Below are 19,006 nucleotides of genomic sequence, written 5' to 3'. Positions count from 1 at the left end.
TCTCTAGTTGCGGCAAGCGGGGGCCACTCTTCATCGCGGTGCGCGGGCCTCTCACTATCGCGGCCTCTCTTGTTGCGGAGCACAGGCTCCAGACGCGCAGGCTCAGTAGTTGTGGCTCACGGGCCCAGCTGCTCCGCGGCATGTGGGATCTTCCCAGACCAGGACTCGAACCCGTGTCCCCTGCATTGGCAGGCGGATTCTCAACCACTGCACCACCAGGGAAGCCCAGAGCTTGATGTTTTAATTATCTCCTAGTTATTACAGCTGAAAACCTGAGGTAGCTAGATACTGATTAACTTGTCTCAGATCACACATCCAGGAAATGGCAGAGCTGGAATGTGAATGCAAGTCTACATGACTGCAAAGCCTATGCTCTTTCTGCAGTACTTTTGGAATGTTCTGGAATCAAAGTGTGGTGAGGGCCATGCGTGTCTCTAGTCTTGGGACAAATGGGTATGAGGAGCTTAGAAAGAGTCAGTCCATCACTGAATGCAATAATTTGCCTTTGTTTGAGGTGAAACTTGTATTATAAAAACACATTTTTCTATAAATGGAAATACAAATATATATACACACATACACAGATTTCTCAAGTATCTCTAGGTGCAAAATTCTGCACTTAATCTGTGAAGTTCTGCACTTAGCTTTTAACACTTTTATTCATTATTACTGTTAATGAGAATTATTTTTCACTTCCCTTTGTGAAGCTTCCCTCTCTGCATTTACACCATGAGCAGTTATATGCAAAGTAGTTTGCTGTAAATTTCTATTATATTTTTCCCAATGTGGAGGGTTCTGGCAATGAGTTTATCTCCTGTTAAGGACATTTCTTCTTGGCCATGCCAAACTGCCTCAGCTCTTTGGTCTTACCAATGGTGTAACACATGCCAGAAAGTTTCCCCGGGGAAATTAGGCAGCTCTAAGCAGCTCCAGGTCTTTTAGCCTCAAGTTTCCTCAAAATAACCTGGACCATTTCCAAAGTCTTCAGTTCCACCTCACTGGTCCCTGGACGAGTTGTGGAAGGTTTTTGAATGACCTTGATCCACCCTAATTTGAAATCACCGCAGGGGACAGAAGGAAAAGCTGAGAGCAGAGGATGATTCCCAATCAGGACAGGTCCTCTGGAAACTGACACAGGTCTGGTATGGAGGACCACATGTCTTCCATTTTTCTTACTGGATGGCTGTATCACTCACGATGGGGAGGGGCTTCTGCTGAGAAGAGGTCTCCCCCTAGCTTTCTATTAGAAGAGGTAAAAAAATTTAAAAAGCAGCGGTCAGACTCTCCATCTCTCTTACATTTACTTTCCCCAAAGTGAATTTTCAATGTAGACGGGAGACTGAAACTGTAAGGGTTTCAATGAACTATGCAGTAGTAGGCAGCAGGGATGAAATAATAAATAGGATAAACTCTTTACTCTTCACTCACGAAGCCTGAAATTAGTCATGAAGAGAGGTCATTTCAATAAAGTGGGATAGAGAACAGGAAAGGAAGTGCTAGGCGGAGCTGAGAAGGAACATAAGCCAGACCTGTGGGGCTGGGCAGCGTCCGAACTCTGATACCTACATCTACTCGTCCTCAGAGATTACATGTTATATTTGTGGTCTAAAAGACACTTATGTAACACCTGATAAATACCATGCACTCTTGTAAGTGCTTTAGCAACATTAACTACTTTTTTGGGGACAGGGGGTTGCGTGGCATGTGGGATCTTCGTTCCCCAACCAGAGATCGAACCTGCGACCCCTGCAGTGGAAGCACGGAGTCTTAACCACTGGACCGCCAGGGAAGTCCCAACATTAACTACTTTTATCTTCATATTGACCCTATGAGGAAGATTCTACCAACATCAGCCCCACTTGATGCCCGAGGAAACTGATACACAGGTAGTTAGAGAAACCTGCCCAAGGTCATACAACTAGGAAATGACAGGGCTGGAATGTGAACCCAGAGGCTGTGCTCTTACTGTGAAAATTGGTCTCCCTCAAAAGATCCTGGAGCTGTTCTGCAGGGGTGGGGTGGAAAGGGAAGACTTGAGGACCACGTCATATTCTGCTGTGCTGGGAAAGTACAACAATATTTACCCCGTGGCCTTGGCTTGGAAGAAAAGGAGGACACCGAGATACTGCTGGGCCAGAAATATGGCCTGGGGGGCAGGAGAAAGGCCTGCCTGAGCTTCCTGCCAGGATGCTGTGAGAGTCTAATTCCTATTTCACCTTTCAGTCTGACCCAGGCCTATCACAGACCTCTGTGAGTGCCCGTCTCTAAGGAAGGGAACATGTAAATAATCTTTCCCCACATTAAAAGCAATTTTTGCAGACAGCAGTTTCTCTCGCCATACTCCTCCTCCTCCTCATGCAGAGGAAGATTGATGACAAAAACCCCATCTCTGACAGGCAAGTCCAAAACTGCCCTCACACTGCCAGCCTTTCGGAGGAAATGAGAGCACAGTTGGTCAAACCAGGGAGAGGATCTCCTCTGTGCTGTTACTCTCCATAAGCCAAAAATAACTGGACCTCCCAATAGTCAGAAAACCTGAAGAACACAGAGTGGGAAAGAGAAAAAATGCACCTGTTTCCTGGACTAGAAAACATCAGAAATGCAGACAGGGCTCTGCGTACTCTCAGAGCAAACTATCGCACTAAAAGGAAGTCCCCAGGGCCCTTCGATCACCCGTTATCTACCCCAGACTCTCCTTTTCAAATATCTGTCTTTTCCTTCCTTCTTCTTTGCCTCTATTGCACAGAAAACAGAAACAGGTCAAATACTAGCTTGACCTTGAAAAAGTGTCTCACACTCTTGGAGTCTCAGTCTCCTTATGTGTAAAATGTGGCGGATTAATGGGACCTCACAGGTAGTTCTGTGGTCAACTGAGGGGTGCACGTGGCATGACGCCACCTGCGTTGGGAACACTCAAAACAAATTTCTCTTTTTTTACTCAGAAAAACAGCTTTTGAGCTCTGGCTCATCTTCCTCAGTAGTTTTGTGATCTTGCATATGTCATTTAAACTGGCTGAACCTCCACCATCATCCATAAAAATGAAGGGAAAGAAGGGAAAGAATTTATCATTCTGACAAGTAGAATTTCTATGAGGAAGGAAACTGTGTCTTACATAAAAAAATAAAAAACACCTTGATAAGCTCTGGCATTAGCTGATGGGCACCCCTCCACTGGAGAAGAGGGATAAGTTGTATAGGAGAGCTCAACTTGAAATAGAGAAGGAGAAAAAAGAATGGAGAAGCAGGGAAGGAGTGGCCATAAAAGATCCTGCGGGGAGTTTCTAAAGTCCACTGGGGTAAAAGATTTATGAAATTCTGCAGTGGTGCAGTAGCTGAAGGGCACTGTACGAGTAAGCTTTCCTGATTTTCCATTTTAAGTTGTTTGCGTGGCCATGATGTAAACCCTTCTCTGTTTTACACTGCATCTTAAGGACAGTCTAAAAATAGACTCAGACAAATTTAGTAGGAGTGTTGATTTTAGAAAAAGGGACGAGCCAGAGTTCCAAGTGTCGGTCAACAAAGATGACCCAGGACAGAGAAGGTACCCAGACACTTAGGTGGCCATGGAAACAGAACTTTGCATATATTGTGGGAAGCATTGCATGTTCACAGCCCCAGGGGATTGGTGAGGAGAGCTAAACTCAATGTTAGGTAGATTTTGAGAAGTAAAAAGGATCCCAGCTGAGAGCCAGGCTACCCAAGGATAATCATATTAATGTGGCAGGTAAATGACTCCATCTCTGCATCACATTATCTGGCTCTTAGTAGGTGGTCCGCCTCCTTCATTCTCTCCCTCCATCCTTTGCATCCTGTTGGTATTATATGTAGCCTTGAATAAAAATGCTCTAGTTTTACTTTGGAGTGCATATGTCTACATCATACTCCGGCCCACATCATTCCAAAGGGGAAATACTAGCTTGTCTGTTCCAACTACAGTATCTTTCAATCTTCAGAATGCACATTTTTTTTCCTTTTCAAGCCACATCATCCCAGTGAATATTCATCTGTGTAAAAGTGATTCATTATCACCTTTCATTTTTACCATCGACTGTCTTATTGTTCATTACCATCCAGAGGCTGGTTTCTCATTTTTGTCCTTGAATCCACAGTTTTTATTTCCTCTGCAGACTGCTTTTCACATCTCCTTTTACAGTTTCTGTGTTCCTCCAAAACCATCCCTCCGTGTTCCGTGATCAAGCCGAGTGGCAGTCACTAAATTATTGGGTATTCTCTGCAGCTTCCCAGCATCGATGATATTGGGCTATACAATCTGCTTGCTCTTTTCAGTGAGCCATATATTGGGAAGGACATATCGGTATTACTGCTCACAAAGCTCAAAATGGGAGGGAGATTACTCAGACTAGCGTCTGGCTGACTTAGAGATCAACTTCCTGTTTATTATCAACTATTATCTGTGTTGATTTTTTTTCTTTCAATCCTCTTTGTCTTTCTGTCTCTAGTTCCATATGATCGTGTGGCTGAGTTTCCTGTGCCTTGCAATGCTATTCCTCCGTCTCTAATGCCATCCTTCACTGTCAACACCTGGACTTAAAGTCCTCTCCAGTTCCCTCCTCTTGTTTTATAAACTCATTTAGTTAGTTCCCACTACACATAAAAACAATTCCCAGGCACCCTGGAATTTCTTACAGACTCTTTCCTGAAATATTCACCCTGGACATACAGCATCTCTCTCTGGCCCGCTCTTTTCTTTTTTTTGAATGAAAGTCAGAAGGGAATTGATTAATCATACTCCCCAGTCCAGGAACATTATCAATTACCAACATTGGCTCATCAAAGTCTTCTCCTTTATTTTATATACTTATGTATTTTCTCTTTTCACACTGCCTTATGAGCATTTGTTTGCATGCGTTCATACAGCCGTTTCTGCTGTAATACTTGTTTTGTAAGAGTGAATTTTTCCCATTGCCAAGGATATAGAGCACAATTGAGCAAACTTCTCAGTATGTGTAATTCCATCCGGGAGAAACACTAGGTGAGTGCAGAAAAGTGCACCCTGCTGATTGCAGCCCGCTAGGACTACACCATACACACTCCTCAAACATCTGCCAACTACCTCAAGTCACCACGTATGTTATGAGCCAGGCACATCCACATCTGCGATACAACTTTCTGTCTCACTTCAGATAAACCTCATTCCACCACCTCACAACAACTCACAAACTGCAACCTTTCCCACGCCCCTGTTCACAAGAAAAGCTTTCATCTTTTTTAAGGTAAAAGTTGGAGTACGTACACATTGCAGCATGTATGATTTTAACTGTTTAACATGTGTGTAACTGTGCTGCAGTTTTAAGTTCTGATCTTTTTAGTGTTACTGACAAAGCTTTTCACGTTCTCTCCAAACCTATTGACATTTTTCTCACAAGAGTTGTATTTTTTTTAAGGCACTGTCTTTTTTATTGTAAGATTTTGTATAGCAAGATGATTTTTAGGAAAGAATATGTTGCATTATGAAAAACTGTTTTGTTGTTTGGGGAACATGTATATTTAATTTATGAAACCCATATCATGTTATAAATGTCATTCTGCTTCCTTCTATTTTCTTTGTCGTTGTTCTGAGCACTACGGTTTCAGATCCTTCCGTGTTGCTCTGTTTGGTTTCTAATTACTGCATACCACTCCACATTTTATCCATCTATTCTCCCATGGGCAAGCACCCACATAAGTTGTCCTTAAATTTTTGCTACTATAAATGACATTAAAATAAACAACATTGGAAAAAACCCTTATAGATCCAGACAACACTTTCTTTTTTTTTTTTTTTTTTTTGAGGTGAAGGAAAGTGCAGTGTTTATTGCACGGAGCCAAGCAAGGAATCCAGGCCAGACAACACTTTCTTTGACATATATACCCAGAACTAGAATTGCTAGGTCATATGTGAGCCAACCCTTACTTTTCCTAAAGAGTAAAAGTTCTCAGCTTGCTCTCAAGAACTCCTACAGTGGTCTACCATCTCCACAACAAAGCATAGGCATGTTTACCTCTCTACCTGAGATTGATAGCATTATAATTTTTGCCTGTTTATCTCCATTCCCTTTTGCCATTTCTTCTTAGTCTTCAGATCCAGCTTCAGAGCACTTGTGATCCTTTTGACTCTGCCTTAGTCCTGAGACTCGCTCTGCAGTGGTAGACCTCCAGCTCTGCAATTCACATTCCTTTCTCCATGGTCCCTACCCATCCCCTAGTTACACTGATTTTGCCACCACCTTCCTCTGTTTTCTCAATAAGTTTTCCACCAGTTCTGTCAGGCCCAGGCTGCCTGTCTGCTAGTTCAGTACAGACTATCACATCATATCCCATTCACTCATTCCCCTGTAAGCAAACTGTGGACACTAGCCCATGTCCAAATATCTGCCTAGGCTTCTCTCACATATGATTTCTTCTATGAAGTATTCTTTACCTACCTTATCTAAAGTGGAAATAATCCCTTTCTTCCACAAATCCGTTACTTTTTTTTTTTTTTTACCTCTTTGCTTTGTTAATATTTGTTTATATATCTCTTTTCCTAAGGGGATCCTGAGCTACTTAAGGACAGGGCATTTGTCTTATCTTCATTTTCCCACATTCAGTAGCTCTCAAAAATTCTTCCTTGAATGATTGAATACATGAGCAAAAAATGAATAAATCAGATGTTATTTTGTATCAAGTGCCCTTAAGTAATCAAAGTTTGTAATGCCCAATATGTTAGGCATAATTTAAAACTCTTTATTAACATAGAACAAAAAAATAAGATGAGATGATTTTGAATTTTAAAAAAACTATCTTAAAACCAGTTCACAAAGGAGATTGCCTGATTATTTGTCACTTTACTTTTTTCTTAGAAAAGGATGTTTTATTAATTAGCCTCTCTAGTCTGTAACCCTTTTCTATAGTTATCATACTACATATCAGTAATGCTGGGATCTGCTAAAATGAAATATAACTGATAATGAATTCAGCAGCCAATTCTCACATTATTCTCGGGTGAATTCCAGTTGATTCAATTCATCCCTTCTTTTCTCACAATCCCTTAGATGATTTTTATTAAATATTAAATAGGAGTTAGGAAGGATTATGATTCTGTATTATTTGTACAGGAATATATGCTACTCTAGGATTGTGTGTGTGCGTATGTGTGTAAGTACAGAGCTCAGCCATCCCAATTCACTCAAGACCATTCTGGTTTTAGCATTAGAAGTCCTATATCCCAGGAATCTCTTTCATTCTGGGCAAATTAGGTTGGTCATCTTAGGTGTAAAGCTGCTTCATTTATGTGCAGTATTTTAACCAGGCATTTAAGACTTTCTATAATCTAACATTAACCTTCTTTTCTGTCTTATTTTTAGCAATGCTTCCTGCAGTCTACTTTCTAGAAAAAGTGACCTAGGGCCGGCTCTTTACACATGTACTGTTTTCCTCTCCTGCAATGTTGCAAGTCTAAATCCCTACTGTTTGTTAAGGGCTAGTTAAAATGTTATTTCTCTCACCACGTGTGCCTTTCTACCCACGGATTCTCCCCACTCTGAATATGGCTTTTGATGCTGATGCATTTTGGTCTTGCATGACAGTGACTTATATGTGTCCTAATGCTTTGTCCCAAAGAAGGAATCGATGTTAACCAGATGACTACAAAATGTAGTTCAGAATCTTCTCATGGTATATAAATTAATCTTGTATATTACTCATTAAGTGTCCATATTTCCTTGTAATTTTTCAATACCAATTATTCATCCTATTAACCAGTTTCGTTTTCCAATATCTAATGCATGGCAAATCCTTTCAATAACCATAATTACTGGATTTGTCTTATTTAAGTTCTTCTCTATAACTGAGGGAGAGAAGATGGTACAACAGAAAGAGTATATGCACTGAAGCCATTCATACATGAGTTTAAATTCTAGTTCTTCCTTTCACCATCTTGGACGAGTCATCTAAACTCACTGAGTTTCAGTTTCTCCATCTTTGAAATGGACACAAAACATCTTCCCTATAGACATACTATACAGCTTAAAAATAATGAGTATCAAGTGTCAACAAACTTTTCAACAATGGGACAAATAGGAAGCATTTTTGACTTTGTGGACCATGCCGCCTGCCAAAAGTACTCAACAACCATTGTAGTGTGAAAATAGCCCTAGACAATAAGTAAATGAAGGAGGTGGCTATGTTTTAAAACAATTCTGTTACAGAAACAGTGAGGCAGGTTTGGCTGTTGGCCTGTTTGCCAACTCCTGATGTGTACTAAGCACTAAATAAATGGGAACCAGTACTACCATGAGCTCACCTGTCTTTTCTTACTGAGCATTTTGATTTTGTGGTCTTGATCCAAATTAAGCTCAAACTAATGCAATATTTGCCAATCATAGAAGGCTTAGTTCCTGTTTTTTCCATAACTTCTTCCATACAAGTAGTATAGGAAAATTATATGACCCAGTATACTGAATCTATTCCTGGTAAGGATAGAATGCTGAACATTCAGGTTTTGAGAATTCTGACCCCTGATTCCCCTTTTTCCTATTCAGCTATAGTCACTGATGCCCCCAATCTTATAACTTCTATCTTGCCCGGTGTCGAAAATCATCATGATCTAGTCATGAAGCATGTTAAGAACTCTGAGACAGTCTGGAATTAACCAGTCACCTCAGTGCCCTGGTACGAAGCCTGGGTACTCGAGTCTCTCAAGATAACCTTTCTCCCAAATATGTTAATTTCTCCAAAACTCACTGTTTTTGTGTCCTGATCAGCTCTATAGCTTGCCAGAGAACTCTACTGATCCCTATAATCCAGATGGTCTCAATTTTGGCTATAAGTTAGAATCACCTGAAAAGGTTTGAAAAGGGAATTTTTCTTAGACTAGTCTAAAAAAGCAGTGACCATACAAGAATTAGACTTTAGCAAAATGTAAGACTTCTCTTATTAAACAATATCATAAATAAAATGAATTATCAAGACACAGATTGAGAGAAAATGTTTCACAAAACATATATCTGACAAAGGACTGGTATCTAGGGTATATAAAAACAAACAAACAAACAAAAACCTCTTAGAACTTAATAGTAAAAAGATAAGAACCCAATAAGAGTAGCCAAACAACTTAAAAGTCACTTCACAAAATAAGATATATAAATGGTCAGTGAGTATACGAAAAAGTGGTCAATATCATGTCAGTACAATGAGATACCACTATATGTCTGCCAGAATGACTATAATTAAAAAGATTAAAAACTAAAAATAGAACTACCATACGACCCAGCAATCCCACTACTGGGCATATACCCTGAGAAAACCATAATTCAAAAAGAGTCATGTACCAAAATGTTCACTGCAGCTCTATTTACAATAGCCAGGACATGGAAGCAACCTAAGTGTCCGTCATCGGATGAATGGATAGAGAAGATGTGGCACATATATACAATGGAATATTATTCAGCCATAAAAAGAAACGAAATGGAGGTATTTGTAGTGAGGTGGATGGAGTTAGAGTCTGTCATACAGAGTGAAGTAAGTCAGAAAGAGAAAAACAAATACAGTATGCTAACACATATATATGGAATCTAAGGAAAAAAAAAAAAAAGGTCATGAAGAACCTAGTGGCAAGACGGGAATAAAGACACAGACCTACTAGAGAATGGACTTGGGGATATGGGGAGGGGGAAGGGTAAGATGTGACAAAGTGAGAGAGTGGCATGGACATATACACACTACTAAATGTAAAATAGATAGCTAGTGGGAAGCAGTCGCATAGCACAGGGAGATCAGCTCAGTGCTTTGTGACCACCTAGAGGGGTGGGATAGGGAGGGTGGGAGGGAGGGAGATGCAAGAGGGAAGAGATATGGGAACATATGTATATGTATAACTGATTCACTTTGTTATAAAGCAGAAACTAACACACCATTGTTAAGCAATTATACTCCAATAAAGATGTTTTAAAAAAAAAAAAAAAGATCACTGATCACCATAACAAATATAATCATAATGAAAAAGCTTGAAATATTTCAAGAATTACCAAAATGTGACCCAGAGACACAAAGTGAGTGGATGTTATTGGAAAAGTGGTGCCAAGAGACTTCCTCAACACAATGTTGCCATAAATGTTCAGTTTGTTAAAAAAAAAAAAAAATCTGTAAAGCACAATAAAACAAAACGCAATAAAACAAAACAAAACAAAAAAAGATTGATCACCAAATTTATTGTGATAATCACTTCATGAGGGATGTAAATCAAATAAGTATGCTATATACCTTAAACTTATACAGTACTGTATGTCAATTTTATCTCAGTAATACTGGAAGAAAAAGAAAATAAAATTAAGAAAGCATTTTTGCTCTTTGGGGAAAAGAAAAAAGATTGATGTTGCCAAATGTTGGTGAAGTTGTGGAACAAACTAGGATTCTATCATAAATTGTTGGTGGGAATGCAAAATGGTGCAATCACCTAGAAAAAAAGTTTAGGCAGTTTCTTGTAAAATGGAATTAAACTTGCCCTATGGCCTAGTGATTTCCCTCCTACAAAAATGAAAACATATGTTTACAAAAGGACTTGTGAAAGAATGCCCATAGTAGGTTTACTTAATAATAGCTAAAACCTGCAAGCAGCCAAAGTGCCCATTAAAAGAAGAATGGATAAACAAATTGCAGTATATTTATGTAATACTACACTACTACTCAGCAATAAGAAAAAATACTATTAGAGACAGTGGCCTAGATAAACCTCAAAAGCATTATGTAAAGGCAAAGCGAACAGTGCCTTACACAAGTATGTAACACATGATTCCATTTGTGCGAAATTCTCAAAAAGGTGACAGTCTGTGATGAGAAAAGAAAATCAAAATAATGATTGCCTCTGGGGAGTAAGGGAAAGGAACTGACTGGTAAAGGGCTTGAGGAAATTTTCTGGAGTCACGGAATATTCTATACCTTGATAGAATTTTGGGTTACAGGGGTTCACGCATTTATTAAAATTCAGCAATTGGACTCTTAAGATATGTGTATTTCATTGTACGCAAATTTTACATCAGAAGAAAAAAGTTGAAAACAGTACTGTGTTCTTGTTAATGACATGCAAGCTGACATATTCAGGGAAATGTGTGCTAATATCTGCAATGTATTTCAAAATGTACCAGTAGAATAGATTACTAGATGGATATTCAGATAGATATATGATAAAGCAAGTATACAGAACTTTTAAATGTATAATCCAAATGAAAAATACATAGATGTTCAATGCAGACTTCTTTCGATTTTTGTATGTTTAAAGCTTTTTATAATAAAATGACTCTACCCTGAGATTGTGATTTAATTGGTTTGGGAGTAGGATCTAGATGTTGTTTTTGTTTTATCTTGCTTTGTTTTGAAAAAGCTTTCCAGGTTATTTTAATGGACAGTAGTCAGATTCAAGAACAACTGCACCAACATTTTTCAATTCCACCCCAGGGAATACGGACCATTTCCTGCATATATTCACTCAGAGATTAGATTTCTTCTCTAAATTTGACAAACTTTTTGCAAACATAAATTTGCCACCCTGCTGACTGTAAGCCTTACCATGGCATGTGGACCCTATCACCCTGCCTCATCCACAGGATTAGAGCCCTTACTTACTGGCTCTGGTATGAATCAAACCCAGAGGAACCAAGCCCACTGATTCCTCCTTAGGAACCAGCACCATTACTGAAATGCTCCCATCTGCTTTTTTTTTTTTTTTTTTTTTTTAATCCCCATCATAGCTTCTTTTCTTCTGCTTGTTGCACTGACATTCCAGTATGCCTGAGAGTTCTGCTTCAGTTACAGAAGATAAAACTAAGACATCAGGTCATAAGATTAGATGAGACTACATTACAGGTTATGTGTTATTGGACTGTTCCTCAAAGAAAGTACATTTTTTATCTGATGAAAGATTAAAAATGATCACCTTTCTTTATCATCATCATCAAGACAGGTTTTTGGTTAATATGTTATATATTATTCGAGATACATGCAAACATGTTTCATTATGTGGCATGGAAGGCAAAGCAAAAGACTCTCAACTAATTGTTTATTGATAAAAGCTGAGTAATAATCCTCCGTTAAAAAACAAATAAATAAAAGAAGGACATGTATTTATCAGAAAAGATATATGCACTCCTGTGCTAAATTGGTTTCTCCTCCCAAACTTGACTGGCAACTCTTTCGGTGCAGGGCTCATGTTCTACCTGCCTTTGATTTTTCCATTGTCAACACAGCCCCGGCATGTGGGAGGTTCTCAGTCAGTAACTGAGGCCAATGTGAAAATAATTCACCAGAAATTCCTGTGTTCTTGCAACATGATTAACTCACATTCATCTGTGTGCCTGTAAATATTCTATAATCCTAAATTTAACTCATACAGTCACAGTTGGTATGACAGCTACTAATATTGTTCTTTACAATTAAGAAAACTGGGGCTTATAAGGTAAAATAGCTTGCCAATCCAGAAAGTAGTAAAGTTGGTATTCTAGCCCAGGTCTACTTCCAAAGACCATGTTCTTTCCATGTCACCATTCTACTTTCCACAGAGCTCGACAGAAACAAGAAACTATGACCCTATCCTCCCCAGTATCAATGAGGCTTCCTTCTCTTCTATCGAAAGCTTGAACACGGCTCATTACCACCATTGTAGAGTACATAATGTCTACAATACAATTTTTTCTCTTTTTTATTTGTCTACCAAGCAAAGCCCAGGCACTCCCCTTTACGTTCTTCTTTAAATCATCAGATGCTGCTGATGTTTGAGTGGAAGGAATCTGTCACAGGTGTTGCTCATCATTTTCCTTCACAAGAAGGATCTGTGCAAGGTGCGCTGCTGGGTTGTATAAATCACACACCCACTATAGCTGCCACTTTCGGTCTGATGAGGGAGAGAGAAATAAACTGCTGGCAAACAATCAGGACTGATGGCCTTTTTTCTCTGACATGTCAGCCTGCTTGTACTGTCAATGGTCATGGCATCATTTATTTTTGTTACCAGCACCCTGGTTTAAGCAAGTATCAGGTACAGCAAAGGGACTTTGCCGGGTGAATTACTTCAGAAGGCTGTAAACACTTTCTTGAGACCATTTATGTATTTTATTGTGTTGCTTGCAGGTTCTCTTATTCAATCCTGTTGTGACAGGAGTGGAGGTCACACCAAGCTTGCAGCTTTCCTAGAAGTTGGTGTATATCAACAATCAGAGTTTGCAAATACATGTGGTGACTAGTAGCCTAGTAGGATTTTTCCATATATGAAAGGTCAAATCATAACCTTAGGGAAAAAAGGGGGGAGATGCACAGAGCTCTTGCTCACAATCTTTTCTCTCTTCCCCCTCTTCCTCCTCATCCTCCCCCTCCTCTTCCCTGCTTCTCTCTCTCTGTCTCCCTCCTTCAAGTAAGAGGAGGGGATGCTGGTGGAAAGGACTACAATTATAGAGTAGAAACTTGGAATTTGTAATCTTCATCTGATGTGATTGGTAAAGTCTTATATTGGGTTCTTGTAGTAGCCAAACTTGAAACTAGATATTTATTTAGGAAGTGATCCCAAGCCAGAGAAGCTAGACAGGGAAGGGAAGGGGAGCAATAAAGGTGCATTAATATGCAGGTTATCTTAGGAGGTTGGGGTTAACATGTACATACTGCTGTTTATAAAACAGATAACCAAAAAGGAGTCAACTAATAGCACCAGCTTCCCTTGCAGCAGGTGGAACACGTGCCCATGGCCAGAGAAAGCCCTTGGGGAAAGAGATGTAGTGCTTGCAGTAAGAAGTTTTCATCACACATAGCAAAGAGGAGGGATGCAGAATATATGGGCACACCACCAGCAGCACCTACTACAGAGAAATACCACTCCAAGGGGGACAAAAATGGTGGCAAAGAAAAAAAAAATCAGTTTAAGTAAAGAAAACCAAATAGTGCATACTTAATTCTTTTGTTTGAATAGATTTGTAAAATTTTAATAGCCTCTCTAAAGCCATTGTAAATTATTAAATATAGGGCAGAGAAGAAACATGAAAGTATTGGTTTATTCAGAGTTTGCTTCTTATTTATAAAGAAAAGGTGATAATTAGGCACAAGCATGTTTTGGCCAAAAAGAAAAGAAAAGAAAGAAAATCCTGTCAAATTAATATCTGGGTTTCCCTGCCAAAGGTATTAAACTTTCTATAAGTAGAATTGTGTTACCGTAATGTTATTTTGATTTCCACTACAATATATTTCTCATTCACATCCGTATGGACAAGAAGAAATGATCAGTTGGGATTTTCAGTTTATAAAATAATTATGGTCCCAAGTTTCTGATTAAATCTTTAATATTTCTCATAGTTAGCTCTCTAAAGACTTCCCTTTACTCATCAATATTTTTTCTTTTTTTAAATCAGTAATTTTCTTTTATGAAGACACTGAAGAGTTACTAAGTATGTGCTTTATGCAAAGCTATTGGATATAACAATCAGGATTCAAAAATGTCTAGAAACAGAAAATCAAACTGAAACACAGGATTTAATTTATCAAGGATTACTGCAACATCTTGCATTTAGGCTGTAAAACATTAATAGCACTGGTAGACATTAAAAGGCAACATGATTTACGCAGCTGTTTTCACCTAAGAGAGCACAGGAGAGTCACTGGGCTCAGCTTCCTCCTCTCTGTATAAAATCATCACCATCTACCTTGCCCAGTTGTAAGGTTTAGATATGATGTATATACCTGACACATAGTAGGGAATTTAAAATGTTGTATTGGCTCATTCATTCAACATATATTTATTGAGTATTTACTACATGAGAGGCACTGGGCTGGGCACTAAGAATGGATATGGTTTGTCTTCTCAAAGCCTAGAGTTGAGTGAGAAATTTGACAGAGACATCGATAAGGTTGGGATGCTATAGAATATCACAGAAAATCAGAAGAAGCTGGAAGCTGGGAAATGGACTGTCCTCAAGAAGGCTGCCCAATGAATGTGTCATCTAAGCAGAAACCTAAAGAATGTGAAGGAGTCAGCCAGGTTCCTAAGTGGTACAGGACAGAGAGTTGCTTGGGAGAGAGAAGGGTTGTTCGAGGAAGAAGAGTGAGCCTCTAGTGAGAGTTAGAGGTAAGGGGAGCCTTTTACAGAGATACAATGGCTAGATCATGGAGTGCAGACTAGGGATGGGACAGGTTGAGGAGGCAAGGAGGGCAAAGGAGAGACAAAGCTAGGTGCAAAATATGGGTCAGGTCTTTCAGGAGGTTCTAGATCATGTTGAGGCATGTATATATCATAAAAGACCCATGAGGAACAATTTAAACAATTGAATTGGAAAGTTACATCATCAGCTTGAAAGGAAAGCCGAGAAGAGTCAGGAATGTCAACCACGAGTCTGCTATACTGATCCAGCTGAGCGACAATAGTGACTTTGAAGAGTGGTAGAGGGCTAGAAACATGTTGAAGGATTATAGGATATATATTGGATAGGGATTTATGGTAGGTTTAAAGGGGAAGACAGGACGAAGTTGGAGTCAAAGTTGATACCGAAATTTCTACCTTGAGCAGCTGGATAAATACTATTCATAATTATTAAGACATGCCATAAGAAAAAGACTAAGACTTTAACTGGTTACATAGAAATAGTAGTTAGATGTAGCAGGCTTGGCAGGCAATCTGCAAGAGTAGTTAAGAACATATTTGGGGTCTCCTGCAGTCAAACTTACTGAGTTCAATCTATTCTTCCTGGAGAATCTATTTCCTAGCCATGTCCCACCCAGCTTCTGCACCTGTCAGGAATCTGTCATCCCCATACCCCCACTGAGCCCCACGAGCTCAAAGGGAGAGCACCAACTGCCATGATGCCACGAAGCCCCCTCTTCTAACACTTTGGTTATCTCAGCCTCCCGGGAGTGAAGGCCAGCTCCCTCGTCTTCAGCAGGGTGCCAACATCAGCACGCCTGCATTCAGCAGCCCAGCAACTCTGGTATCCAGGTGGAAGCAGACAAGACCCCGGAGACTCTCACTCTCCCAGCACTTTGGGACACAAGGGGAGCAGCCTGCCGGGAGGTGAGGCACCGCGCTCTCCCCAGGCCTGCCAGGTAACACGCCCAGAAGTTCAAGGGAGTCCACAGCCTGTGGGCTAACTGGGGTCAGCCAGAGAAAGGAAGACAAGAAGGAGCCATCAGATGAACCGCCTTCCTTTTCTCCCCTTCCAGGCACTGCGGATCCGTGAGTTCTTTCTGAAAGCTGTTCAGCTGGCTATTGTTTTCTCAAGCTGTGGCCAGCCTGGCATTGCACGACCTTACGCTTTCTTCTCTTGCTTCACCCCGCTCTGTACCATTCTTGTTGCCCTGGGATTGCACATTGCACAAAAGCCTTAGCTTGTAAGCGTTCCCTTATTTGGCAGAGAACCCAAACTAACATACTGTGTGATCTTGGACAAAACATTTAATCTTTCTGGATCTCTGTTTATTGATCTATAAAATGGAGATAATAGAACCCATACCACAGAGTGTTGGGGCTAATACCTGTAAAGCACTTAGAACATTTTGTAGCTCATGGCAAGTACTTATTAACATTAGCTATTTTTATTGCCTGCATAGTGTGAATATGGCAAATGACTGATCTGAAACCGTGATATGCTACTAATGGATCAAATTGTTTTAGCTCAAAATTGATCTCATAATCCTTCTGTGACGATGGTTCTCAAATGGTTTCAGTTCCTCACTATCTTCACAATAAAATACAAACTCTCTGGTGTGATATTAATTATAGTCTGGTAACAATTTAGTTCTCCAGTCTCATGTTACAGATCTCCTTTATAGACGTGAAGTTCATTCCCTGAAACACCATAATTATAATAGTAATAATAATTACAATTCCTATTTATAGAGTTCTTCTTATAAGTCAAGGAAAGCACTATTCTAAATATTTAATGTGTAATAATCTTTTCCGCTCAAACTCATGGAAGGGCATTTATATAGAGTACAAGCGAGAGTCCTCACAAGACCCCAAAGCCCAGCGTGAACCAGACTCCCTCTGACCCCCCTCTGCTGATTTCCTCCTGCTCATTCTCTCTCAGGCACTCTGGCCCACATGTCACTCCTCAGACACTGTGAGCACTACCTCAGGCGGGGCCTGGGCTCTAGTGACCCCCATGCCGGGTGTGCCCTCAGCCAGATCTCCACATGGCCAACCATTCGCCCCTTCCAAATCTTCCCTCCAACCTCACCTTCTCAGTGGGGCTCTCCCACTCCATTTAATTTGCAATCCCCCTTCCCTACCACCTATGCTGCTGTGCTGATCCCCGTCCTCTCCTCTTTCTTTTTTTCAGTAGTATGCATTTCTTCTAGCATTATATGTAATTAACTCACTGACAATCTTACTGTTTACTGTCTGTCTTTCCCTGGCAGATAGTAACCTCCACAAAGTAAGGAGTGTTGTTTTGTTCAATGAGGTTTCTCAAATGCCTCAACCAATATTGGTACCCAGTAGGTTCTCAATAGTATACATTGAATGAAATAATGCATTAATCCTCACACCCCTGCAAGGTAAGTGACTGCTATCTCTACTTTATGGATGTGGAAACTGTGTGTTCTGTAGTTGCATAGCTCACCTGTAGTGGAGCCAGGATTCAAACCCTAGCAGTCTGGCTTTGGAAGTTGTGTTCTTCAATTCTCCATTACACTGCATTATGATGTGTGTGTGTGTATATGTGTGTCTATATACATACGTGCACACATATACATACATACAATGTACATATATATGTTACATGATATGTCTTTTTAAGATTTATTAAATTATTATTAATTAAAAATGTAAATATTCTCTTTGTGATACAATCATTTCAGAGTGATAATCCAAAGATCAGCTTGTAATTAAAATGTATCAGACAAAGTAGTCCTGGCCAGTACATATTAATAGAAGTAAAGTGACAATTCCAAGGCACATACTCTCTCTGCTGAGTTTGAAAGAGGAATAGAATGGAAACGATGAGCTGGGATTACCCAGGTGAATTAAAGAAATAGGAAGAAATAAATGCCCAACTTTCTAAGAAGGCACCATCCACATGTAGTTGCTACTCTATAAATTGATTGATTAACCGATATTGAACATCAAGCCATTCAGCTTGAGCTGTTGAAGACAAGACTGGTGGTAAGATTTTATTTATTTTGTTAAGAAGTGTAATTGACCTACAGCACTATGTTAGTTCCAGATGCACAACAGAGTGGTTTGATATTTCTATCCATGACAAAATGATCACCACATGGCATGCCTTTTTTCATGCTTTGTCACATTCTGGTTCTTTCACTAGATTTTAGTTACCATGCCTCTTTTATTAGTGTACCACTACAGAACCTAGCACAGTGACCTACTAGGTTCCGGAGGGTAGATAGTCAATGTTTGTTGAACTGAATAGCAAGTTACAGCTCAGAAAATCTGACATAGTAGAAAGAAAACAGGCTTTGAAACCAGTCAGATGTGAGTCAAAGTCATATTATGGATATTGACTAGTTATATGCTATTCAAAACATTAACTAAACCTCTCTGAGACTCGCTTCCCTCACCTATACCATGGGACTGATACTACTTCCTGTGAAGCACTAGGCATATAAGACAGGGTTAATTTCTTGCGTTAATTTTCAAGTAATTAGAATACAATTTGTTCCATTTGTCCCTAGGTTCTAAAGCAGGGACTGGGAAACTTTTCCCTATAAAGGACGTATAGCAACCATTTTAGTCTTTGCGGACCATATGATCTCTGTTGCAACTATTCATTCTGTAGTTGTAGTGTGAAAGCAGCCATGGACCACACATAAATGAATGGGAATGGCTTTGCTCTAATAAGACTTTTACAAAAATGGTACAGGTTGGATTTGGCCCATGGGTCATAATTTGCCAACCCCTGTCCCGAAGCATAACACTTGGGATCATTAGCTGAAAGAAATTCTAATATAAAGTCGCTACATTAAATATTTCTATTTTTTTTTTCTCTGTCATTTGTCCCTGGACACTGATTACTTGATTTTTCATTATAAATGCTAACAATAG

The sequence above is a fragment of the Balaenoptera physalus genome (genome assembly GCF_965194825.1).
Source record: "Balaenoptera physalus genome assembly, chromosome: 10".
Classification (NCBI taxonomy): Eukaryota; Metazoa; Chordata; class Mammalia; order Artiodactyla; family Balaenopteridae; genus Balaenoptera; species Balaenoptera physalus.
Note: the sequence above shows the minus strand (reverse complement) of the source record.